Source organism: Callithrix jacchus, chromosome 6, assembly GCF_049354715.1.
Source record: "Callithrix jacchus isolate 240 chromosome 6, calJac240_pri, whole genome shotgun sequence".
Classification (NCBI taxonomy): domain Eukaryota; kingdom Metazoa; phylum Chordata; class Mammalia; order Primates; family Cebidae; genus Callithrix; species Callithrix jacchus.
Genome location: NC_133507.1, coordinates 141,383,208 through 141,409,509, shown reverse-complemented (window position 1 = coordinate 141,409,509; position 26,302 = coordinate 141,383,208). Strand labels below are relative to the sequence as shown.

Sequence of the window (26,302 nt, the reverse complement as noted above, 5' to 3'; positions counted from 1 at the left end):
TTCAACTATACACATACTGCTTGAATATCAAATTGGTTTTTTAAAAATTGTATTTCAGTAGCTTTAGGGATACAACTTGTTTTGGATTATGTGGATGAATCATACTCAGGTTGCTTTAAATGAGAACAGGACAAGAATTAGAATCTTGCAGTCCACAGCAGTCCTTTCTCCACATCACTCAGTAGATACCTTGATATATACACATCTGCTTGTTTGATACGAAACATATGAGGGGACGATAGGAGAGGAATTTCTCAACCTGATTCAGTTGCCTGAAAATCCTTACCTTAGCTCATTCCTTTGAGCTGAAGGTATTGAAGCCCTCCTTTAAAATGCAAATATCATCTAGGAAGAGTGACACATAAATCATTGTCTTTCATTAGTCCCACAGACCAGAGCAGTTTATCAATCACTAATTTTTCTCCATGCTACTCAGAGAATGCTAACGTGGAACGTGTCTAGACTCACTGAGTGGGGTGGGGTCCTGCAGCTGGCAGGACACCTGTGTTCTGGCCTCTGTGTTTTCACTTTCGAAACAGGGTTGGATTTGATGATCTTTGAAATCCTGAGACTTAATGCCCCCTGTTATAGTCTGAATGGGTCCCTGCAAAATTCATATGTTGAAACTTAATTGACAATGTGATGTGTAAACAGATGGGGCCTGTTTAGGGGGTGATTAAGTCATGAAGGCAGAGCTCTTATGGATGGGATTAGTGGCCTTATAAAAGAGGTATGAGAAGGCCAGGTGCCGTGGCTCACACCTGTAATCCCAGCACTTTGGGAGGCTGAGGCGGGCAGATCACAAGGTTAGGAGTTCAAGACCAGTCTGGCCAATATGGTGAAACCCCTATCTACTAAAAATACAAAAAAAATTAAACAGGTATGGTGGCAAATGCCTATAATCCCAGCTACTCAGGAGGCTGAGGCAGAAATTCTTGAACCCAGTGGGCATAGGTTGCAGTGAGCCAGATCACGCCACTGCACTCCAGCCTGGGCAATAGAGATATTAAAAAAAAAAAGAGAGAGAGAGAGAGATACAAAGAATCTGTTTACCCCTTCCATTGATCTTAGATTTCTCAGCCTCCAGAACTGTGGGCAATAAATTTCTGTTGTTTATAAATTACTCATCCCAAAGTATCTTGTCATAGCAGCCCAAGTGGATGAAGAAACCCCACATCCATCAGAGGGCAAACTCTACCTTGTACATGTGTCTTGGGGAGGCTAGCACAATACAGTCCCACTTCGTCCCATCTCTGGCATTTGAATCCAAATCTCTTTGTTCTGTTAGGCAACTGTTTGGGGCTTTTTACTCATTTGACAGGTGGATCTTTTTGAAGTTCTCATTTAAAATAATTTGATATTCAAGCTGTATGTGTGTGGTTGAAAGTCATAAAATTATTCATCTGAAAGACCTCTCCTTTTCTCTCAGATACAAATTGAAGTGTGCAGCAGTTCCCCCGAGCAAAGCTCACTGCCTAGAAAGCTCTTTTTCAGCAGCGCTCTGCCACCATCACTAAATTGAGTTATTCCAACAGCCTTTGATGCTCTGGCTTTTTTTCCTAAGTGTGCATATGAAAGCTGAACAGCAACATAATTTAATTCTTCAACATTTACTTTTTAATCACCAGGGTGATTCTTGTGGGGTACAGAGAGTTGACCCCATTTTCTCAAGTTGAAATTGATTTAGGTCAAATAATTCTTGGAATTTGAATTAGATATTTTTCTCCTTATCTGCCTGAACTTCAAGCTTCATTTTCCAGCAGTTGGGAACATCTGTGCTACCTATGAATTACAGACGATTTGAGAAAACTAAACGTGGGCAAATAAGATAGTCACAACTCACTGAATTCTATCGGCAGAATTCTTCATAATGAGCTGAATTGGTGTCGAGGTACAATTGTGTTAGGTGTCTGAGTCCCTCTTATGAAAGAAAAATGAGACAATTACCAAGGACTAAGAATGTAATCAAAATAATACAAGCATTTTACTGTTGAATAAGAAATCTTTTCATAAACACTAAGGCATATTATTCTAGAATAAAAGTATTTACCATGAGGGGATTCTAGTGAAAGCTGTATCATGGAAAGTTAAGAGGCTTCTTCCCCTTAACTCAAATGTGCACTCACAGCATTATTGGTCTGATTACGTATTCAATGAGCAAGAAATAAATATATCTATCTAGAATAAATCACCCCGTTTACATGAAGGTATTTCTTCATACACGGATTGAATTTGGATACATCAATATTTCCATATGATTTGTCAATTACCTTTAGTACTAAAAATACTTATATCCTCCCAATGGAAAAAGATTATCTGAAAAGCCAACTGATTAAAGAAAAAAAAAAAAACGCGCTAGATTACCTTGAAAAATCAAAGAGTTAAGGCAAAGCATCTTGGGTGAGCCCACAATAACTTCACTCCTCAGCTGCTGCAGATTCATACCTTCGCGTATTTAGCCATCTGGGCACTCAGTGAATTAAAGTCCACAGCTGTCCAGCTCTCCTCTCATCCTCCCAATTTAGAATTTTTTAGGAAGACAGGGAAGGGCTAGGAGTGGATCCCCAGGCCTGATGAGGATGTCAGTTTCAGGGAAGTTCTAGGGATTCCCACTAGACCAGGGTTTCATGAGAGCTTTGCCGTCCCACAAAGCCAAGAAAAACGTCTGCAACAGGACAGAGAAGACTGAGACACCCTTATATCAATTCAGTAAATACCTCCTGAGCACTGATTACACTTAACCCTATGGGGGCTCCAAATCAAGGATTCTGGCATGAGGTGACACAAGTCTAGCTCCAACACGCCTCAGGCACTTGATATTTACTGAAGAAGAGGGCAGTGTGAATGAGAACAGAAAGGCACTGAACTCACAGTAATCACACAGAAAACATTTGAGGAGTCAGTAACTGTCTGGAGAAGAAATGAAAGAGAAGGGAAATTGAACTGTAGCCCAAAAGGTTTCTCACCCAGGGACCGATGTAATAGGAATACCAAAGGTGCAAATAGGGAGGGATATGGAGAAAAGAAGGACATTCTGGTGGAGATCGCAGCCTACCTGTCCTCAGACAGGCCTAGTTCAGAGCTGGACAAACCGCCCTTGGATGGCTTCCCGTGGAAAGCTGAAATTGGAGGCCCGAGATCCAGAACTGTAGAAACAGATTCTCTGACTGGGGGTCTCGTTAAAGGCCTTTATTTCAACCACCCATATGATCCACGAATTTATGGCTTATGCTACCCAAATCTTCCTTACATGGGCCCCAAACCTGTTTCTCTGTAATTACTCAGCTTAAAATGTTCAGAATTTAACATTTCCATCTTTTTCTGTTTATTTGCCCATGATGCCTAAAAACATGTTCTTCAGGTCCTTATGCTGTCATCTAATTTCACCCAGTCTCCTCCCTCTATAGAAATAGCTATTGATGTTCGTTTTGCCTTCCTGAGACTTGGCAGACCTGCTTTCTTTCTCATTCAGGAGGCGTGAAGGAATCTGGTGCCTGGAAAGGGAAGCGATGGGTTCAGGCTTAACCAAAACTGCATCCTTTGTCTACAATGGGTCTAAATGATCTAAATTGCTCGGTTGTCATGTGACTCCCCAGATGCCATGCACATGAAGAGTCTGCCTGGGCCGGGCGCGGTGGCTCACACCTATAATCCCAGCACTTTGGGAAGCCGAGGCGGATGGAACATGAGGTCAAAAGATCAAGACCATCCTGGTCAACAAGGTGAAACCCCGTCTCTACTAAAAATACAAAAATTCGCTGGGCATGGTGGTGCATGCCTGTAATCCCAGCTACTCAGGAGGCTGAGGCAGGAGAATTGCTTGAACCCAGGAGGCGGAGGTTGCGGTGAGCTGATATCGTGCCATTGCACTCCAGCCTGGGTAACAAGAGTGAAACTCCATCTCAAAAAAAAAACCAGTCTGCCTGTTTCTTCTGGGAACCCCATCCCAGAGTCAGAGGGTTGCAGTATCATGGGGAAAGGGAGGGTGTGGCCATGGTATGGGGCAGTCACTGAACTTATCCAGTGACTCATCTCTGTGGCCATATACAGATGGAAGAGCAAAAGGAAGCAGGCGGAAGCCAGAAGACGCTTCTTGCTGAATCTTCCTCCTGAATATAAAAATGCCCAGGGGTGCCGGGCACCGTGCCTCACGCCTGTAATCCCAGCACTTTGGGAGGCTGAGGCAGGTAGATCACGAGGTCAGGAGATCAAGACCATCCCAGCTAAGGCAGTGAAGCCCCGTCTCTACTAAAAATACAAAACATCGGCCGGGAGTGGTGGTGGGCACCTGTAGTCCTAGCTACTCAGGAGGCTGAGGCAGGAGAATTGTTTGAACCCAGGAGGCAGAGGTTGCAGTGGGCCAGATCATGCCATTTGCACTCCAACCTGGACGACAGAGCAAGACTCCATCTCAAAAAAAAAAAAAAAAAGAAAAAGAAAGAAAGAAATGCCCAGGAGTATCCTCATTTGAAAGACGCTTGCACGGAGATTCCAAGTCTACTGCTTCCCAAACTTCTGTCACCTGGGTCCCACCTTCAGAATTTTTGCCTTTGTCATATCACACTTACATTTATAATTTTCTTAATACTTTTTGCTTAAGTCAACTCACACTGTATTCAAATAAAGTTACTTTCTAAAAACAACTTTATGTCACTGTTATAAAAGGGAAAACCAATTTCACTTGCCATATAAGTCCAAAATATGAGATAACCCATAAAATAAATATAATGAAAAACTCACAAATTAATCCCTGTTCTCTGTTAAAAGGAGATTAGCAAGTGCCAAGAGAGGTTGTTGAAACATTAGGACCAAGCTGAGACCTTCTCTTTATTAAATCAGAATTAAAAGTGAATTCATCATCATTAACAAGAAACATTTACACAGAACTCTGTGCCAGGCACAGCTCTCACAACAACCCCAAACAGCAGGTATCAATCTTATCACCTTGAGAAATGTGGAAACTGAGGCACAGAGAGATTAAGTAACTTGCCCATAGTCACTTACATAGTAGATGGTAAGGCCAGGATTCAAGCCCAGCCAGTCTGGCACCAAACATTGGCTGGGCACAGTGGCTCATGCCTGTAATAAATACCAACTACTTGGGAGACTGAGGCTGAGGCAGACGGACCACTTGAGCCCAGGAGTTTGAGACCAGCCTGGCCAACATGATGAAACCCATCTATACTAAAAATACAAAAATTAGCCGGGCTTGGTGGCAGGTACCTGGAATCCCAGCTACTCAGGAGGCTAAGGCAGGAGAATTGCTTGAACCCAGGAAGCAGAAGTTGCAATGAACTGACATTGAGCCACTGCACTCCAGCCTGGGCAACAGAGCCAGACCCTGCCTGAAGAAGGAAAGAATCCCTTTCTCATGATGTTGCTTAACGTTGTGCATCCATCACCTCCAACCCCCGCCCTGACTCTTCAGCAGCCACTGATCAAGAGCAGCCTGACTCAGAAGGGAGATGTGCCAGGCCAGGCTCATACATTCAGAGTCAGGACCAGTATTCACTGCACCGTGACCTGGATCAGAACAAATCCTGCCCTCAAGGTCTGTCTGCCTTATTAACTTGTTACCTTCAACAAGTATTTCTTTTACAACTCACTTATCATCTCAGTTTCTAGGTGAACTCTGCCTGTTGCTCTGCTGCTTCTGCTTCTTCTTGTTCAAATAACGTGGTTTTTCTTTCTTTTTTTTTTTTTTTAAGACAATTTCTCACCCTGTCATCCAGGCTGGAGTGCAGAGGCGTGATCACAGCTCACTGCAGCCTTGACCTCCCAAGCTCAGGCCATCCTCCCACCTCAGCCTCAGCCTCCCAAGTAGCTGAGACTACAGACACACGCCACCATGCCTGGATAATTAAAAAAAAAAAAAATTGTGGCACTAAATTCTCACTCTATTGCCCAAGCTGGTCTTGAACTCCTGGACTCAAGCAATCCTCTTGCCTCAGACTCCTAAAGTGCTGGGATTATGGGTGTGTGCCACCACACCTGGCCAACATGGTACTTCTTAAAAGACTGGACACATTTCAAGAAACTTGATCATTTAACACTTAATTTTCAGCCTCTCCATCTTCAGACTTCAAACTAGTCACATGATTCCTGGGGCGGAGGGGGTAAGGGAGACATCTCACTCCGGCTCCTGCAATATCTTCAGGGAAAAGGGAGACGCAGCCTCTCCAAGCTTGAGATCTGATTAAAGAAGCAGCAGTTCAAACCATTTTTAGAATTATTGACTGAAGAGGAGACGTCGGTAATTGCTCAAGCCAGGGTTGGTGACTTAATATACTCGTGTTTGGATTCGTTAATAGTTCAGTTCCAAGAGGTTATGATTGTAAATCCCAGGACTGCTGGCTTCGCTTCAATGTGCAACTCAGGACGGTCTGTGAAGTTGCCATTTACAGTCAATCTCCTCTGAGGCAGAGGGAGAAGAAAATGGAAAAAGGGAATATTTGAATATCAAGTGAGTGCTTTTAATGCCTGTGTTAGCCCCTGGAGAATCCTGGTGAAGTTGGCAGTGTAAGTTGACAACCACACAGTGAAGCTGACAGCAGCCAGGCTGGGACCATACATCATCACCCCCTTTGAAGTGGCACATTCATTCATTAAAACCTAGGGGGTTATGCCGGGTGAGATGGCTAATACCTGTAATCCCAGCACTTTGGGAGGCTGAGGTGGGCGGATCACAAGGTCAGAAGATCGAGACCATCCTGGCCAACATGGTGAAACTCCATCTCTACTAAAAATACAAAAATTAGCTGGGCATGGTGGTGAGTGCCTGTAGCCCCAGCTACTCAGGGGGCTAAGGCAGGAGAATCACCTGAACCCAGGAAGTGGAGGTTGCAGTGAGCCGAGATCGCCCCACTGTGCTCCAGCCTGGCGATGGAGCAAGACTCCATCTCATTTAAAAAAAAAAAAAGCTAGAAGGTCATGATGATAGAAAATGCATGGGTTGTACCCCAAAACTTAAAATGCAATAAAAAGGGGGAAAAAAAAGAAAACACATGGGCTTGAGTCCCCTCTCCCCACCCATGACTCCCCCACTTCACCCTCATCCCCTCACCCTCAGGTTTCTCCTCCACCACCTGATTCGTCTCTCTGCCCCTCCTGGCTGAAGCTATCCTATGAAACCTCCCAATTAATGTTTCTAAAGCCACCCTGATTGTGTTCCCTCTTAAAGACTGGCTAAAACCCACTTCTGGCATGCTCGCCCTGCTAGCCCAAATGGTGATCTGGGGAAAGACCTGTTTACAGAAGCTCATATTTAGTTCTGAACTAATAAATTACTTACCATTTAAAAAATCCAATTTTTTTTTTTTAACACAGAGTCTCGATGTCACCCAGGCTTTGTTTGCTGAGGCAGAAGCCAGGTCACTCCTTGATTGAACCTTATTTACGAAATGCACGCAGAACAGACTAAAATAAGTACGAAGCCAGCAAAGGGAAAGGAGCTGGGATCGTTCACTGAAGCTGATGACAGCCTGTCCCCTGGAGCCCAGCCAGGAAAACGCCAGCTCCTCTTTCGGCAGGCAGTTCACACGTCTCAATTTACAGCAGTGGGGGTCCTAACTGGATTCAAACACTCCAGAGCCCTCCACCCACCACCTTGCGCTTTAATAAACGACTACTTTCCTAAATGAGGCAGATGGAGTTTTCTTGCCCTTTCCAAGCTACAGTGATAAAAGGGCCACCCCAAGGCTTTGGTGGGAGGCAAAAAGAGATTCCAGGAGCATATGTTTTTTTGTTGTTGTTGTTTGTTTTTTACACAGAGTCTTGCTCTGTCACCCAGGCTGGTGTGAACTTGGCTCACTGCAACCTCCACTCCCCGTGTTCAAGCAATTCTTGTGCCTCAGCCTCCCAAGTAGCTGGGATTACAGACATGCACCACCACACCTGTTAACTTCTGTATTTTTAGTAGAGGCAAGGTTTTGCCATGTGGGCCAGGCTGGTCTTGAACTCCTGACCTCAAATGATTCTCTCACCTTGGCCTCCCAAAGTGCTGGGATTACAGGCGTGAGCCACTGCACCCAGCCTAATGCGCTCGACTTTTGCTTTGGGTGGGGCTCAGGATTAGCAAGAGAGACGCTTGTCCTATAGACTTTTCCCTCCTGGGTGACTAGAATAGCCAGGCCCAGGCCCAGAGGCAGGTTAGGTTTTCTGAGAAGCTAATGAGGCCCCCTCCTGAACCCTGGGTAGGGTGAGGCATGACTCACCTGGTCAATGGTTTTGTAAAATTTGCAGCAATAAGACATTTTTGTTTGCTTTTTCTTAAAGAAGACCTTTAAGTATGAACTTCAGGCTCCACAAAATTTGAGTCTACCCTGTCAGACCTGGGACTATGCCCATAGCTCCCTCCTCCTTTTGCACAACATGAGGTTTTCCTGCTGATATAGTTAGCCTGTGTCCCCACCAAAATCTCAACTTGAATTATGTCTCCCAGAACTCCCACGTGTTGTGGGAGGGACCCAGGGGGAGGTAATTCAATCATGGCGGCCAGTCTTTCCCATGCTATTCTTATGATAGGGAATAAGTCTCTTGAGATCTGATGGGTTTATCTAGGGTTTCTGCTTTTGCTTCCTCCTCATTCTCTCTTGCCAACACCATATTAAAAGTGCCTTTTACCTCCCACTGTGATTCTGAGGCCTCCCCAGCCAAGTGGAACTATAAGGCCAATTAAACCTCTTTTTCTTTCCTGTCTCAGATATGCCTTTGTCGGCAGCATAAAAACAGACTAACACACCTGCCGACACTAACTGGCTGACACACTAACCACAGAAACCATGAGGTAAAGGAAAGAGCGATGGGACCCGTGGAGAGGACAGAACCAGAGGAGAGAAAGAAGAGCCGGGAAGGAAGAACCATGAGGGCCTCCACCAGGACAGGTGAGGAGCAAGGCAGAGAACTGCTCCCCAAGGTCTTTTAGACTCAGGATAGTCGAGGCAGCCTGGTATAGGGCAACCAGACTGCCCGGGTTCAATATGGGCTCTACCACTTATTGGCTGGGTGATCTTAGGCCAGTTACTTAGCCTCTCCGTGCCACAATCCTGTCCTTGGTCAAGTAATACAGAGTAGGTGTCTCATTGGATTGTGAGGATCAAATGAGCATTGTGCATGTAAAATACTTAGACCAGGGTGTGGCACACAGAAAGCACTAGCGGGTCACAGTATCTCCCTGCTTTGTCAAACACGAAATGCACAGCTAAGATATTCTTTACAGCACGGGTCCCCAACTCCCAGGGCAAGAACTAGTACCGGTTCTCCCTCCGAGACCTGTTAGGAAGGTGAGCCAGGAGCTCAGGCCAGGAGCATTACAGCCTGAGCTCCGCCTCCTGTCAGATCAGTGGCGACAGCAGATTCTCCTAGGAGCAAAAACCCTATTGTGAACTGTGCATGTGAGGGATCTAGGTTGCATGCTCCTTATCAGAATCTAACGAATGCCTGATGATCTGAGGTGGAACAGTTTCATCCAGAAACCATTCCCCCATCCGTGGAAAAATTGTCTTCCGCAAAACTGGTCGCTGGTGCCAAAAAGGTTGGGGACGGCTGCTTTACACAATGCCAAGCCCACTTTATGTTTTATCACTCCAATAGCTTGCAGGTGATAACACTATCTTTCTTAAAAGCATTCAGAGACCAGCTCCGCTCGCCTACTTTGTATTTCCTATACCAACAGTAGAGACTTGTCCCGGCATTAACTACTCCACCTTCCAGAGTACTCCCCACTTCCTCTCACACAAACAGCCTTTTCTAGTTGAGCACCTCTTTCTCTCCCCGGGGTAAGCTATGCTCCTCCCAGCCTCAGCCTTTGCTTTCCCCCATCAGAAATGCCTTTCACCCTCCTTTCATATCTCTTAATTCCTGTGACACGCAGGTATTTCTTTCTTCATTCTTGCACTTAGTGATTGTCCTCTGGCTCAACAAAGAAAGTATGGCTTTGTGTTCATGCTAATGACATCTGAGCTTCAAAGAATGGGAACGTGAAGGAGAACAAGCATGGGGGACAGTGGCAGGGAGTGGGTTTATACTTGTCCCTTCATTTACTCGTTTATTCATTCATTCATTTACTCATTCAAGCAATAGTTAACGGGGTGATCACCATGTGCTTAGATTCTATAGAGGGATACAGGGCTCTAGAACACGGCGCATCAGAATTATCCAGAGGGCTCGGGAAAACACAGATTCTCAGGGCTGCAATTGGCTTATGAATTTGCATTTCTAACAAGATCCCAGATGACATAATGCTGCCCATTCAAGACTACAGTTCAAGCAGCACTGCCATAAAAGGCAGCCCCCACTTGGCGACTGATCTGTGATGATTCTGATTCACCAGTCATCTCTGAGCAACATCCCCTTATCCATGCATGTGTTCCTGCCTGCATCAGGGTCTCCCCACACAGAGTATTTCCTCTGGAATACTCTTCAGTACTTGTACTTTCCTTACAAAGCTTGCTCGACTTCATCAGAGCCTCCCTACCCAGCCCCCCCACACATACACACACTCACACACACACTTCTCTACTTCTCCTTATTTGTTTCTTTCAGAGGACTTTCCAAAATTTGTGTTAGGTACTTGTTTACTTGTTTCTCCCACTAGAATAGACACTCCTAAAGGTGGGAACAATTTCTCTTTAGTTTTTCTGTGTATCCCCAGTGTCTAGCAAAAAGCTTGGAACTTAGCAGGTGCCCAACAAATGTGTTGATCCATTAACTAACTCTTCTGACAATGTTTGGCAAGTGCCCACTCTGTGCCAGGCACTAATGGACCCAAAAAACCCTCAATTCGTGGAGTATACATTTTCACAGGGTGGGGGAGTCTGATAGTAACCAGGGAGTGTAATAAATGATTATATTGTATAAGACACTGTAATCTGTTAAGTGCTATAGAAAAAAAGTGAGCAGAGCAAGGGAGCAGGAATGCTTGCAGTGGGGAGCTGGGCTTAAATTGAGTGATCAGTGTGGGCCTCCTGGAAATGGTGACATTTGAACAAAGATTTGGGAGTTGAGAGAGTTTGCCAAGCGGCTATCTTTGGAAAGAGCTCGCCAGATAGTTTAAAGTCCTTAAAGCGTCACTGCGCGATGGAACTTTCTGGGATGATGTTTTCTACCTGTGCTGTGCAATACAATAGCTACTGGTCTCCTGTGGCAATTGAACATTTAAAGCATGGCCAGTGCAACTGAGGGAATCAACTTTCTTTTTTCTTTCTCTTTCTTCCTTTCTTTCTTTCTTTCTTTCTTTCTTTCTTTCTTTCTTTCAAGAAAGGGTTTTGCTCTGTCACCCAGGCTAGAATGCAGTGGTACAATCATGGCTCACTGCAGCCTCAAATCCCTGAGCTCAGATGATCCTCCCACCTCAGCCTCCCCTCCCACCTTTATGAAGGCAAGAGGTTGCTAGGACCACAGGCACACACCACCACACTCAGCTAATTTTAAAAGTTTTTGTAGAGACAGAGTCTTGCGGATATGGTTTGGCTCTGTGTCCTCATCCAAATCTCATCTCCAGTTGTAATCCCCATGTGTCAAGAGAGGGACCTGGTGGGAGGTGATCGAATCTTGGGGTGGTTTCCCTCATGCTGTCCTCATGATAGTGAGTTCTCATGAGATCTGATGCTTTAAAAGTGTTTGGCAGTTCCCCCCTCACTCTCTTTTTCTGGCTGCCTTGTGAAGAAGGTGCTTGCCTCTTCGCCTTCCACCATGATTGTAAGTCTCCTGAGGCTTCCCCAGCCATGCAGAACTGTGAATCAATTAAACCTCTTTCCTTCAAAAATTAACCAGCCTCAGATAGTTCTTTACAGTAGCGTGAAAATGGACTAATACAGTTGCCCAGGTTGGTCTCGAACTCCTGGGTTCAACCAATCCTCCCACCTTGGACTCCCAAAATGCTGGGATTACAGGCGTGAGCTTCCACACCAGCCTTCAACTTTTAATTTTAGTTGAATTTAAGTAGCTGCATGTGGCTAGTGGAAATGAATCAGGTAGTGCAGCCCTAAAGCATGAACAGGTGAGGGAACTAAGTGGGAGATTAACTCAGAAAGGCACAAGAAAATAGGGAAGGACTTTGTTGGTCATTCCAAGGACTCCAGCTTTTATCCCAAGTGAGTTGGGAGCCATGAGAGGGTTCTGAGAAGAGCAGAGGTATAATATGAGTTCTGCCTTTAAAGGATTCCTTTAGCTGTGCTTTGAGAGTAAACACAGAGGGGCTGAGGGTAAATGGAAAGAGACCAATTGGGAGGCTGGGAGAGGCAGCCAGGTGAAAGACAGTGGTGGATCAGACCAGGATGCAGCAGTAAAGGAGATACTAAGTGTCAGGTTAGAGATAGATTTTGAAGGTTGAGCCCACAGGATTTCCTGGCAGCTGCTGATTAAAAATATATATTAAGCTCCTAATATATGCTGGGCACTAGCTATGAACTACTTCTGAGCCATATTTGCCAGAGAAATGTCACCCAGGCTTTGACAGCTACCAGCTATTCCTAAGACTGATTGCACCACGGGGCATTTCTCACTCTCAGGGTCCCACAATTTGGTCTTCAAACATCGCCTCTTCAGATCAGAGCCAATACAGCCTGCTGGCACTGTGAAATTTGTTGTTATTCTTATTATTATTCACCCAGCATCACTGCATGGTATCTACATTAAGAAAATAGATGACTTGAGTCCTCTATAAATCCTTCTTTCTTCTGCTTTATTTCCCTGTCCATCACCTCCTCATTTATTCTTAATATTCAGGTTTTTGCATTCAAGGCCGGGCCAGCTCTCTCGAGGACTTCCATCTTCTTCCTTGCACATCTGCCCTGTCCTCCTGAGACTCACACAGCCTGAGGATGGGAAATTGAGTCATCTGTCTTCTGTAACCATATGGATAAGATGTAGTCATTACCGTTCTCGGCATTGTTGTGCTTTGGAAGCTAATTAAGACAATTAGCTATTAAATACCAAAAACAATTAGGCTAATTGAAATAAACCATATGCAGTTTACACCCTTGCGTAGACAAAAAATTAACATGTGGCTGAATGGTAGCACTGCAGACACTCTGATGCCAAAATAAATCAGGGACTATGGGAAGCGAAGACGGAGGTGTCTTAGCACCCAATCCGTTTACTGCACAAAATGTTTCTCAAAAACATTTGGCTTGATTTTTGGAGTTTCCTTGTATTCTGAAAAAGAAAAAAAGTGCATTCCTGTCCAAATGTTTCTTTCAGGCTATAAAACAGCAGAATCGTGCTGTTTCCCTGCCTCTGCCTTAACTCTGTGTCTGGATGCAGCACAGAAGAGAAAGGCAGCCTTCTCAGGGGACCTCTGAAGCCTATCCTTAAAAGTCAACCAAATCTCTAGGTAGAATGGAGGCGTTCCATGGTTTTAGGTTGCAGCTGCAAGTTTTAGATCACAATTATAATCTCCAGAGTGGAGCCAATGGAGGAAAGAGAGGCTGTACGGACCAGGGGCGCTCTGTATGGAGTGTGTTTCTCTGAATTTTTTTCAGCTGCATGTGCCAAATAACTCAACTGGAATTTGCTTAAACCAAAAATGGAATTTAGCAAGGGAGGCCAAGCTGCAGGGACCAGGAACTCAAAGGCTCAGGGACTCAGCCCAAAAAAGACTCTGGCTGGGCGTGGTGGCTCACATCTGTAATTCCAGCACTTTGGGAGGCTAAGATGGGCGGATCACGAGATCAGGAGCTCAAGACCAGTCTGGCCAGTATGGTGACACCCCATCTCTACTAAACATACAACTTAGCCAGTCATGGTGGTGCACACCTGTAGTCCCGGCTACTCAGGAAGCTGAGGCAGAAGAATCATTTAAACCCAGGAGATCTTGCAGTAAGCCAAGCAAGACTCCGTCTCAAAAAAAAAAAAAAAAAAAAAAAGGCGGGGGGGATGAAATGAAGAAAAAGACTCTGTCTCTTATCTCTGCCCAGTTCTGTGTTGGCCACATTCTGGCTACAGAGAGGTCCTCCCTGTCTGTGAGGCAAGGACCATGAATACTGCCAACGCCAGTTTAGCAACTCTAGTGGGTGAAGAGAATGCCTTATAACCAATGTCCATGTGTCCTCTTGTCTATACAGACCTGACCTTTGGACCTATCACCATAGCTGTAACATAGGATAGGATAGTTCATCAGTTCCACAGGTCCATCTCTTTCTGCTTCCTTCTCATTTATGGCCAAATCGATATGCAAGGGATGGAAAAGCTTGCAGAAGAGCAAAGGTCCCTAGATCAGGATGCTAACAAAAGGATCTAAATTTGACGGAGAGAGAGTAGAAATGGCAGTGCCTGGGCAAAAGTATAAAAGAGATCTGAGCATTCGCGAAGCTCCATTTTTTTTGTTTGGTTTTTTTTTTTTTTTTTTTTTTGTAGTTTTACCATCCTGCCATTTCTATGCTGAATATCAAAGAAATGAGATTATAAACGGCCAGGATTCCATTCCTCCAGCATCTGCTTCAACCACAGTTCACAACGGCCTTCTATAAAATGAGGGAAGCAATGAGGTAGAGAGGAAGTAGCCTTAGGAAAAGCCAGCTTCTTCCTCCTCTATAACTGATCTGAGACATTATCCATTTTTTGATTGACATTTGCTCTTTGGGAGGCGGAGTCACCCAGTATCTAAACCCACTTCCTATGTTTGAGAAATTCCCTACCTTATAAGCAGTGGTGTCCCAGTGAAAGTTTAAAAACCATCTACGAAAAAAAGAAGGGGAGGACCTAATTTGTAGTATCTGCTGATTTCTCTGGTGTAAATACTCCCACAATAGCCAATTTCAAGCTATTAGTGTAATGTCACTGAATGCAGAATTGGGAAGAAATGTGCCACAGCACATCATTATAGAATATTTCCAACATACAGATATAACAGACATAAATAACACTGAGAATATAGACAATAGTAAAAGTAATAAAATAATTGGGAAGTCATGAATTTTGAGTATTCAGTACTTTTATTTTTAATATAATGTATTTACCTGTGTTTGAATATAATTTTTGTTAATTATACATTTTATTTTGAGATTAGTGTCACAACCAGAATACTGACATTGGCAGGGAAAAATTAAAGAACATTTCAATCACAATAATGATCCAATAATAAAATAATGATTTCAATAATAAAAATTATTGAACTAAATGAAAACTAAAATATAGCAAAGTTATTTGTTTCGTTGATTTTCTCTACTGTTTTCGTTTCCAATTTTGTTCATCTCTACTCTTATCTTTGTTATTTCCTTCCTTCCATTTGCTTTGGGTTTAGTTTGCTCATCTTTTCTAGATTCTTGAGGTGGGAGCTTAGATTATTAGTTTGAAACTTTTCCTCTTTTCTGATGTATACATTTAATGCTATAAATTTCTCTCTCAGCATTGCTTTGGCTGTGTCCCACAAATTTTGATGTGCTATATTTTAGTTTTCATTTAGTTCAATAATTTTTTAAATTTTCCTTGAGTCTCCCTTTTTGACTCATTAATTACTGAAAATATGTTGTTTCATTTCCAAGTGTTTGGAGGTTTTCCTATTATTTTTCTGTTATTCTAGTTTAATTCCATTGTGGCAGATAACAAACTATACTATTTTAATTCTCTTAAGTTTGTTGCAATTTGTTTTATAGCCCAGAATAGGGTCTACCTTGGTATATGCTCCATGACCATGTAAAAAGAATGTGTATTCTGATGGTTTAGCCTTCGTGTTCTGTAAATGTCAATTAAATCCTCTCAGTTGATATTGTTATTGAGTTCCTCTATATCCCTGCTAACTTTAGCTTCAATTATTCTAGCAATTGTTGAGAGAGGGGTGTTGAAGTCTCCAGTCATAATTGTGATTTGTCTGTTTCTCTTATCAATTCAATCGGTTTTTGCTTCTCCTATTTTGCAGCTCTGTTGTTTCGTACATGTACATTTTGGATTGCTATGTCTTCTTGAAAAATTGAGTCTTTTGATAAATTGACTCTTCTATCATGATATAGTGTCCCCCTCTGTCTCTTACTGCTGAATGATTACAAAGGTTCTGACTCCCCACTAGGCATCCTCTGACACCATCCAGTGGAAAGGATGAAGAGTACCTTGTTATTGCTAGGTGGGGCTGGAAGTCCAGGTTCTACTTGGTCTCCTATGACATCACTCCATCATGGGTATTGAGGTGCCTTGATGGTTTCTCAAGGTTGGAAATATAGGCTTCCAATTTAGCCTTTGTTGGCCTGAGTTGGGATGGGGTGAGGAGGTCACAGTATTTTCTGCTGTGTTTGGCTATTAGTGTCTGAAAGTTTTCTGTCCTGCTATGTTTCCTCTTTCCTACTCCTTTGGCTAGAGAGAGCAGACTTTGGTTGGGGCTTTTTTGCCTACACCTATTGGCATTTCTGCATTGCCAGCTTCTTCAGCTCAGAACTCACTAATGTATTATTCCTGGGTCCCAAGGTACCTAGCTCATCTGCCTTTTTCTTGCCTCCATTAACAGTCTTATATTTCTTTTAGACGTTGCAAGAGGAATAGAGAGAGTATATCTATTATAATTTACTTTTTAACAATGACTGTGTTTAACAGCCAGTTCACAAGTCCCTGAAATTTTTACAAGCAGCCCTTGTAAACTAGCTCCAACACATCACTACTGTCAGAGCCAGAGCTGCCTCCTACCACAAAAGCTGAAATGTCACAAGCCTCCTTCTCAGCCTTCCAGCAACTTGGACACAGGCACATGACATGAGCCAGTCAGGCACATCCACCTGAGACCTTGTGATGGATGCAGGTGTTGGGATGAATGCAGAGAAGCAGGATGTGCAGAATCTTCCTGGTAGCCATTTCAGGGGTGACATCCCCCACCAGGGGCTCAACTGTGGGATCTCATGTTCCACAGCAACAGCAGCATTACCACCAGATGTTTTTCTGTGGCATGTCTGTGACCATGGTTCTGACCAACACTGCTTCTGAGTTGGAGTCTCCTACCTCCCCAGTGATTCTGTGAGTGGCTTTTCAACAACCCTCTTTCTGCTTAAATCAGCTGAAGCTGGCTTCTACTGGCTGTAATAAGAATTTGGGGGCCAAGTGTGGTGGCTCACGCCTGCAATCCCAGCACTTCGGGAGGCTGAGGCAGGCAGATCACGAGGTCAGGAGTTCAAGACCAGCTTGGTCGACATGGTGAAACCCGTCTCTACTAAAGATACAAAAATTAGCCAGGCATGGTGGCGGATGCCTGTAATCCCAGCTACTCAGGAGGCTGAGGCAGGAGAATCCCTTGAACCTGGGAGGCCGAGGTTACAGTGAGCCAAGATCACGCCATTGCATTCCAGCCTGGGTGACAGGGCAAGACTCCATCTCAAAAAAAAAAAAAAAGAGAGAGAGAGAGAATTTGGACTGATACACATTCCCACTGGCTCTCAGCAGCAAACCCCCTGGGAAACAAAAACCTCAGCCTCTACCATAGAATGTTCTTATTCTTGCTCAGGGGAAATTATCTGGTGAGTAACTAACAGCAAACAAAACAGTGGAATATAACTTAGAAGGGCTTACTGAGAGGGACTGCTGAGAGCCCAAAGCCATCACGACTTAACCTACCTTCTTAGTCGCCAAACGCCCTCCTCAGCAATTCTGATCCCCCACACTGTTAGCGTGTGTTTAATTATAGTCTCCTGTGAGATGAGCAATTTGGCATGGAGCAGAATACACCATCTAGCCTGACCTTGGGGACAAGACAATCCAATGACACTAAAATCTTATTTTCCCTTTTCCATTTCCGCTCCCTCCCCCGGCACTGCTGAAGACTCACTGGTTAGGAAGGTATTTTATGTCCTTGAGGGTGGCTTTTGCACACTGAAAAGACCACTCTGAAATTTACTTGGGTTTTGAAAATTAGTATTTGATTTATTAAATTTCTAGATTTAGAAATTTATAGCTCTTCCTTACGCTTTTAAAATCACCTTAAGAATCTTATTATCCTATTTATAAGTCTAGCAAATATTAACAATCACTTTGAGAGGGTTTTGATTAATGCTTAGCCCCATTTACACGCTTAGTTAATTAAACCTCTTTAACATTTTAAATGGCATTTAATAAATTTAAGAAATGCAATTCCTTTTTAAGTACTTCATCTGACTGACAAACCTTCCCAAGTACAAAAGTAATTCTTACAGATCTAATAAATTCAGCATACAAGATACAGTGAACCTTAAATTCTCCTAATGTCCAGACTATATGTAAACTTGGAAATATTTCAACTTATCACAAATTCCAATCAATTACTCAAGTACATACATTAAAATGAAATATTGAAGGTAGTCTAGTATTCCAATAGGCCAAATTCTCTAAAATTATGCTCACATAAATATTATATATGCACAAATTCTTTAACTTGAAACTATGAAAACTATAGTTTTGATTCTGTTAAATGTTTGTGTGCTTAATTTTAAATTTTCCTAGGGCTATGAAAATGTCAACCCACAGGAGAGGTTTTCTCTTCTCAGCCACCTGAGTTTGCTAATCAACCAGAGGTTCCGGGTGGGATGCTGATTACATCCGAGCTGCTGACTCTATGAACCTGTCAAGCCCTATTTCCAAAGTTTGTTTGTTTGTTTGTTTGTTTGTTTCTTTCTTTCTTTCTTTCTTTTTTTTGAGAAGGAGTCTCGCTCTGTCACCCAGGCTGAAGTGCAATGGTGCAGTCTTAGCTCACTGCAACCTCCACCGGCCAGGTTCAAGTGATTCTCCTGCCTCAGCCTTCCAAGTAGCTGAGTGGCACTTGCCACAACACCCAGCTAATCTTTGTATTTTTAGTGGAGACAGGGTTTCACCAGCTTGACCAGACTGGTCTCGAACTCCTGACCTCAGGTGATCCACCCACCTCAGCCTCCCAAAGTGCTGGGATTAGAGGTGTAAGCCACTGCATCCAGCCCTGGTTTTTAACTTTTTAACTTAAAGATGGAGGAGGCTTAGTAGACTAGTCTCTTGATTACAAGTGATCAGTTACTAACAGTCAAGCCAGAGTGGAGTCCATAACTCCCTATCCAGGTTCTATAGCTGTTATTTATGTGAACCTTAAGGCTTATAACTATGTATTTGTCCATCTTACCTCTACAGAATCCTGCATCCTTTTCATGTGCTTCTTATGTGATAGGACCACACACCTCCTACAGATGTTGAAACGTCACCTAATTCTGGTGATCCCTCACAGCTTTTCTGAGATCCTGAAATCATTCTCCAAGTCATTGCTCAGCCCCACCGCCTTTTCCTACCCATCCCACACATTGTGTCTCTGAGTTCCTGATTCCCCTAGAAATGCAAAAATGGACTCCCTAGGATCTACACACCTTTTGACCTGGCAAGACTAAAGGAGACAATTCCTAAGCCTAGTAACTCTGCTGAGAGATTATTTGGGGGTTCCTGTAGCACTACAGACAGTGCTTCCCCCCCGCCTGAACCCCCTGCTTCTTGAGCAAGCACTGCAGTGTTGAGTCAATTGAAAGAACAAGGTCTATGAAGGAGGTGCTGGAGCCAAATTCCTAATGTCTCACAAGGATGAGGCAACTTAAGTTTAAGTCCAGCTAGTGCCCGAGGTGGGGCCAAAACTGAGGACTCCCGACTGCCAATCCCAGTGTTCTGGCCATCCAACTGCAATGCCATCAACAACAACAAAGTCAGAGGAGCAAGAGAGGGGCTCACAGATCACAGCCCCAAACAAGCAGCCTAAACATTAGAATGTGCCACGTGCAGCCCTTTCTTTCTTTATTTTTTTTTATTTATTTTTATTTTTTTATTTTTTTGAAATGGAGTTTCGCTCTTGTTACCCAGGCTGGAGTGCAATGGCGCGATCTCGGCTCACCGCAACCTCCGCCTCCTGGGTTCAGGCAATTCTCCTGCCTCAGCCTCCCAAGTAGCCGGGATTACAGGCATGGACCACCGTGCCCAGCTAATTTTTTGTATTTTTAGTAGAGACGGGGTTTCACCATGTTGACCAGGATGGTCTCCATCTCTTGACCTCGTGATCCACCCGCCTCGGCCTCCCAAAGTGCTGGGATTACAGGCTTGAGCCACCGCGCCTGGCCCTCTTTCTTTATTTTTTAACTTTAAGTTTCCGGATACATGTGCAGAACGTGCAGGTTTGTTACATAGGTATATGTGTGTCATGGTGATTTGCTGCACCTTTCAACCCATCACCTATGTTTTAAGCTCCACATGCATTAGCTATTTGTCCTGATGCTCTCCCCCGCCTCGCCCCCCACCAACCCAACAGGCCCCCACCAACTCAACAGGTTCCTGAGTCCATGCATTTACATCCCTTTCAGTTGCTTGATAAACAGAATACAAATAGGCATGGGTATTGCCCTCAAGCTTACTTTATGAAATAAATATGCATATTAAGTAAATGTTTGCATTTCCACGCCAAAGAGAAGCAATAAAAAGAAATAACGTTCAACCACAGTGAAAATTGTGGTGGAAATCAACCATAGGAAAGAATATATTGGTTTAGGACGATGATTCTCAAACCTGACTCCATATTAGAATCTCTGAGATTTTGAGGGGAAGGCAAGGGGAGGGGAATGTTTAATAAAATACCAGTGTGTGCCTGGCATACTGGCTCACACCTGCAATCCATGGACTTTGGGAGACTGAGGCTGGAGAAGCAGTTGAGCTCAGTTCAAGACCAGCCTGGACAATATAGCAAAACCCTATCTATACAAAAAATAAAAATTAATTAATACCATTGTGAACCTATAGAGATGAGGCTCAGACACTGATATTTTTTGAAACACTCCAGTGATTCCATTGCTTAGCCAGAGGTATGATGCTCCGGCTTGAAGCCATAATTTCTAACTTGTAGCCCTTTCCCTGTCACAATTTCTTCCTGTATATGCTGTATTAGTCAATTCTTACACTGCTATAAAGCTGAAGCTCGAGCCAGGCGCAGTGGCTCACACCTGTAATCCTGCCACTTTGAGAGGCCAAGGTGGATGGATCACCTGAGGTCAGGAGTTCAAAACCAGCCTGGCCAACATGGCGAAACCCCATCTCTACTAAAAATACAATAATTAGCCGGGCATGGTGGCACGTACCTGTAATCCCAGCTACTCAGGAGCCTGAGACACAAGAATTGCTTGAATCCAGGAGGTGGAGGTTGCAGTGAGCCAAGACTGCACCACTGCACTCCAGCCTAGATGCAGTGAAAAAAAAAGAGAGAGAGAGAAAAAAACCTGGAGCTGGGTAATTTATAAAGAAAAGAGGTTTAATTGGCTCACCGTTCTGCAGGCTGTACAGGAAACATAGTGGCTCTGCTTCTGGGGAGGCCTCAGGAAACTTACAATCATTGCAGAAGGTGAAGGAGAGGCAGACATGTCTTACATGGCCAGAGAAGGAGCAAGAGAGAGAGAGAGGGGAGGTGTAGCACACTTGAATGATCAGATCTCATGAGACCTCACTCACTATTACAATAGCACCAAGGAGGAATCTGCCCCCATCATCCAATCACCTCTCACCAGGCCCCACCTCCAACACTGGGGATTGCAATTCAACATGAGATATGGGCAGGAACACAGATCCAAACCACATCATATGCCTACTAACTGTACAGTTATAAACTTGGTACTCTTTCTTTTCTTTTTTCTTTTTTTTTTTTTTTTTAGTGGAGTCTCGCTCTGAACCATGCTGAAGTGCAGTGCTGCAATCTCAGCTCACTGCAACCTCCATCTCCCAAGTTCAAGCCATACTCCTGCGTCAGCCTCCTGAGTAGCTGGGATTACAGGCACATGCCACCACGCCCAGCTAATTTTTGTATTTTTAGTGAAGACAGGGTTTCACCATGTTGGCCAGGATGATCTCTCTCTCTCTTGACCTTGTGATCCACCCACCTTGGCCTCCCAAAGTGCTGGGATTACAGGGGTGAGCAATCACATCCAGCCTAACTTAGTACTTTTTCTTTAAATCAACGCACTATTTTTAAGATACATATTTAGGGCCGGCACAGTGGCTCAAAAAATACAAAAAATTAGCTGGGCATGGTGGCGTGTGCCTGTAATCCCAGCTACTCAGGAGGCTGAGGCAGGAGAATTGCCTGAACCCAGGAAGCGGAGGTTGTGGTGAGCAGAGATCGCGCCATTGCACTTCAGCCTGGGTAACAAGAGCGAAACTCCGTCTCATTAAAAAAAAAAAGATATATATTTAGACATATCCTACACAATACTGTCTGCAAAATTATGGGCTCAAGTCCCCATTGTATTTTTTTCTAAAACACATGAAAATACATAACTGTGACAGCTAAACTATCCAAACTACATCTAACATCATTGCACATACCACTACTGATATCCCTCCCCACTGGGGAAACACTGCCTGGGCACTCCTCTGATCTCAGAGAAATGTTCCCCAGCTCTGGGCTCTTTTCAGTAGTTTGTAGGACTTGCTGCTTCATATTTGTTGACACAACTTGGTTATTTTAAAATATTGTTTGTTCACTGGGTACAGTGCATACTACTCAGGTGATGGGTACACCAAAAGCTCAGAAATCACCACTAAAGAAGTTATCCATGTAACCAAACAGCTGTTCCCCAAAAACCTATTAAAAATAATAAAATTAAATTCAAAATGGTGTTTGCTGTGTGGACCACATTCGTGGGAAAATTCTACCTATCTCAAGAGCCTGATATCCTGACCAGCTGCTCCAGGCCTTACAGTCTAGGCTGGATGTCCCTGGAAGAGACACCACTTCCTAAGAGTGTGTCCTCCCTAAGCTTCCCCCACCCACCTTCTCTCTCCCAAGCCCGGAAAAGCTGCATGAGCTCCCCGGTGGCCCTAGAGTGCAAGGACCACTATGTTCCCTCTTATGATAACCGGTTATCACAGATGAGGATGCACATCCCACTGGATCTAAATGTGGTGGAGTCTGCGACCTCTTGGTCCTTCTTTCTCTGCCACCTGCTCACCCCCTTGCCCTCCATGCACCCCTGTGGCCAGGCACTGTGGGAGGCATTAGGAGTACAAAAGAGACTCAGGCCAGGTCTCTGTCCATCTCACAGCTTAGAGGGAGACAGACAAGAACATGCGATGGTGAGATGCAGTGAGAGAGGAGGCATAGCAGGGTATGCTTAGGGACTCTAAAATGAAAGTCTGGTTTTGCACCCTCCTCCATGCTCCCCTTGTCCTCGCCTTCCCACCAGCTCTGAGCTCTTGCTCCCAGTCCCTTCCCCATCTCTGGCTGTGCCCCAACTCCTCATTGTCCCTTCTCTCCCTTGGTCCTGAGCCCTGCCCCTGGAATTACAGGCATTAAAGAGCTCCCTGCTCCTCCTCCCCATCTCCCAAATCCAACTGTGACTCATCCACCATCCAGAGAACATTCCAGTGGCTGTCAGCTTAGTCAGCACTTAATAAAGCATTGTTCAATAAGAAGAAAGAGTTCCAACAAAATTAAAACTAATCTCAGCAGCAGGCTCAAATATTAAATCTTTCTTCCAGAACATAAATCCTGCAAACACTAGTCTGCTCTTTGCACAAATGGTGAATCACAATTATATAATTTATTTGTCTGGAAACCACATTCCTCACTTTGCATTTCTTTTTCTGCCACAATGGATCGAATCCACCATTCCCCGCTTGCCCAGAATCTGTTTTATTGTTGTTTTCGGCAATGGCTTAATCACCAGCTGCACGGGCAGCACTTGGCGCAGGTGCCCTTGAGTGCAGTGTCACCTTCCCCTTGCTGCTCAGAATTCCCTGTGAGAGCTCCAAGTGTCCACAGGCATGATCATTATTTGAGTCACCTGATAAGATAGAAGAAGAAATGTCATACAGGCTGCCAAACAGGACACATTATTGCCACGTTCTGTGCCCTAAAGGAGGGGCCCAGGGCAATCCCAGCAGATGGTCTATGAGCTCTGACAGCCAGACACTGTCACAAGGGCATCAGATATCTTGAGTGAGCTGAATCCTCAGCATGAACAAGAAAGTGACAGCCACCCTCTTTGCCCAAAGTAAAAGAACGAGCTAGCACTCCTCAGGGCCTGAAGTGGGCTTGAACTTGTCCGGGGATAATGAAAGCTTCCAGCAGCTGCCCAAGATGTGGCCATAACCCCACTCAGAAAGCAGCAAGGGGTGGGGGAAATGGCGACAGGCCAGATGAACTTACTGAAGGGCCCATGCACGTGCACGCTCCCAAAGCTGCTTCCAGTCCACAGCAGATGGCAGAGAGGCCGGATGTCCAAAAATACAATGGCCTTTGTCCCCCGTTTAGTAACTGTCCTGTCCATCCCCCCCCAGAGCTGGACCATCAGGGGCTCCCCTCCACTGACTCTCCTCTGTACCTTGAAGAGGGCCCCAGTTGAGGGCCCCTCCAAGAAAGAAGGTCAGAGACCTGGTGAAGAGAAAGAGGAAACACAGGGGCTACGGAGGGCTTCAGGACAAACTGTGAATGTCCCCAGATGACATGCTTTCTAACCAGCCAGGCCCTGGGCCAGGCCCGGTTGCCTTTCTATGGTTTCCCATATGTCTTGTCATCCCCTGTGTCATACACCCAAGCTGGGTCTCTCTTTCCTCTCCTATCCCCGTGGGTCTCCATCGCTTGGCAGCCGTTTGGGTTGCTGCAGCTTTCTGGGTCTTCTCAACCCTCCATATTCCCCCTGAGTGAGCTGGGTGAGCTCAGAATGTTAGCTGACTCTGGCCTCCCTCCTGCCCTTCCTAAACAGCTGCCCTCCTTTGGCATAGATGGCGTGGTGTTTAAATGAGTAAGGCTGTCAGGCTCTCTCACTGAAGCTATGTCACCTATTGCTCTGAGGCCTCAAGACCTAGTTCTGCTGGAGGCCACCCTGACCCACCAGCCGGGACCAGGACACATTCCCTGTGTCAGAAGGCCCCGCCCCTCTTTTCATTTTGCAGTGGAGGAACACCCACAGTTCACAGCTATTTGCCAAGCAGAGATGACTGACACCATCTGTGTCCAATGAGGAATCCAGCTTGCTGAGCCCACGTCGCCGTTTTCTTGCAGGAGCTGGAAAAAGTGCAGGTTTCTTCCTGTGGGGTCTAGGAATCCCGGAGATCAAACAGGGGCGCCTTCCCGCATCCAGGCCCCCAAGGAGGAGCAGGGCTCTGGGAAGGAACCAGGGTTCTCACGTGCAAAGCCTCGCAACCAAACTTGGCTGAGTGGCCCCCGCCATCTGTGTTTGGAATGTCCCTTCTAGGTTTTGCGTTTGACCTTGACTTTGTTCCTTGGCACAGTTCTTTTGAAATTCCACCCAGCCTTGGCCAATCTAAAGGAAAAGGAATCTTGTCCTCACATACACCAGGGGAGAGGCTAGATGTAGTTAGAAGCCACCACGGCACCCGAGACCTAGGGAGGCAGGGTGGACTGGAATAAACTCTTACACCCGGACGACAATCCAGGGCAGCTGGAGGGCTCCTCTTCCTCAGGAACACAACAAACAGCCTCGCGGTGGCCTGTCCCTTCTCTCCTGACCAGCTTTGGGGCACCAGCGGTTGGCCTGAACACCTGGGAGTGTATGGTAACCGCACCTGAGCGCAGGCACTTAAGCACAGCCTGAGAATGGTCCTGCGTGGCAGACACACCTGAATGTGTGTTCCAAACTAGGGAATCTGGGAGTGGCCGACCTGGATATTCGTTGTCTATGAGAAACATCTGAGCCCCGGACAGTGAAACACGGGCGTACAGGGTATCAAAACCCAAGTCTGGGTTGAATGAAGATCCCCAGGCGGAGGTTATTAAGGGAAGGCGCTAAGCGGAAATACTATAGAAACTGCTTTTTGCAATCGGTTGTGGTTTCTCCTGCCCCACTCACTATGACTGGACTCTCTCCCCTGCATGTAAGTCCAAATAAAATCCCATGTCTCATTTGCTGGTCTCCGTCTCCTCTTCTGCCTCTTGGTGCCTTCCCCACTGGAGTTGTAGGGGTTCAGCACATTGGGGAGCAAAATGGGAAAAAGAGAAGAAAGGAGAAGCACCAGCTCGGGAGGAAACTGATAACGCGAGGCTGAGGGATCCCTGGCCCTGGATTCTCTGAGCTGCCCAGGGCTGTGGAACACGGAACCTGCCTGGCCTGGCTGGTCTCCCTCGGAGGAACTGGATGCGCTTGAATGGGCTCTTTGAGCACCGCGGATCCACCAGGTGGCAGTACTGCTATTCCTCTGTCGGGACAGAGCCTGCAGCATGCGAGAGCGGCCACCGGAGGGCAACGGGGGACAATGTGCTCCTTCACTCTGGGGGTTGCCTAGCAACTATGACGCAATGGGCTCCCGCTCCCCTCAAGTCTCCCAGGTTATTTCTGGCAAAACGGAGACTGTTGCACAAGGAGTGGCCTCAGGAATCCCAGAACTGCCTCTCTAAGCCAGCAGAATCTAA

At 45.2% G+C, this 26,302-nt stretch overlaps 1 long non-coding RNA gene across 1 annotated transcript; it reads right to left on the bottom strand.

Annotated features, from left to right (window-relative positions):
- Positions 1-5,680: 5,680 nt before the first annotated feature.
- On the bottom strand, positions 5,681-7,418 carry LOC118154811 (uncharacterized). Its single transcript, XR_004745073.3, has 2 exons — positions 7,292-7,418; positions 5,681-6,414 (listed from the first exon to the last, which is right to left on the bottom strand). It is a non-coding gene; the product is annotated as an uncharacterized LOC118154811 (long non-coding RNA).
- Positions 7,419-26,302: the final 18,884 nt, after the last annotated feature.